This window comes from Odontomachus brunneus, unplaced genomic scaffold, assembly GCF_010583005.1.
Source record: "Odontomachus brunneus isolate Ranch 3 - 2012 unplaced genomic scaffold, Obru_v1 Obru_scaffold_096, whole genome shotgun sequence".
NCBI classification, from domain to species: domain Eukaryota; kingdom Metazoa; phylum Arthropoda; class Insecta; order Hymenoptera; family Formicidae; genus Odontomachus; species Odontomachus brunneus.
In genome coordinates, this window is record NW_022639546.1 from 1,082,008 (window position 1) to 1,083,166 (window position 1,159).

Consider the following 1,159-nt stretch of genomic DNA (forward strand, 5'->3'; position numbering starts at 1 on the left):
AGAGAGAGAGAGAGAGAGAGAGAGAGAGAGAGAGAGGAGCGAGCCTCGAAGGGAGATCACTCACGGGGGAATTATTTTATCCGCGGTGAAATTCCAGTGCCGCTTGACGGAGGTCGAAGGGTAACGTCCCTATTTCCGCATGTGCATCGACGGCGTCCCGCTGCATCCTTGACGGAAGCGCTCGGTAATTCCAGCGTGTGCGCGTGCACTCTCTTGTACGGAAAGTGGGCGAAAGATTTATGTCAATACAAACATTATAACCGTGTTTGCCAGCCCTCGAGGTGCCCCTCTATCCTCTCCCTCCCGCCCGCCCCCTCCGGCCCCGCGATACCTCGCGTAGTCGCGTGCGTATGCAAAACACATGGCGAGCGCACGTACGTGATGCAGCGGACGTGCACGTACGACGGAGATTCCCGACGTTCGCGATTCTCCGCAGCGATGAACGATGAATTCGCGCAATCCCCCGGGAGTACGCGACTTACTCTGCCCCGTGAACACGCCGCGGTATACAGGGTGCCTTTCCCCTCCCCCCCTTTGCAACTCGCGGCCGTAATTTTAACGACGGGGCTTTCCGGAGTAATTTTGAGAGTCGACTTCGCTCTTAGCAAACATGTCCGCCAGAATTGGACATTTATTCGTATGAATTTGCTATCTCGTATTTTCATGCGGTGCCTGGGTTCGAGGAAAACTCTATCCGTTACCCGAGTCGACATTTGAGCCTCCAGATAAAAGCACCCGTGTCATACGTACCTAACTCTGGACACTCTTATTGTACCGGTCTTTAAATACAAATATTTAAATTTCTAACACAAAAAAATATATAGAATATATATATATATACACACACACACACAGGGATATATATATACACAGGAATATATATATATATATATATATATATATATATATGTATATGTATACACAGATATATACAGGGTGCGGCACCAAAATCCACACAAAATTCAATTTGAAATTCTCGCCGTTCTATACCACTGGTAGATGTTGCGATTAGCGTTCAAATAGCTTGACGCATGTACTAAACCATTATAACCTCGAAACAGTCGTAATGTTGAAACCAAGTACGGAGTATAACCAAAGAGCCGCGATTATCGAAAGTGTTCGCGCTGGGCGCTCGGCGACAGAAATCATTCGGTTCTTC

At 47.8% G+C, this 1,159-nt stretch overlaps 1 protein-coding gene across 3 annotated transcripts in view; it reads left to right on the top strand.

The window, feature by feature from the left end:
• Window positions 1-1,159, top strand: part of LOC116848492 (glutathione S-transferase 1-1-like) — a 165,838-nt gene that overhangs the window by 26,812 nt on the left and 137,867 nt on the right. The window lies entirely within an intron of this gene.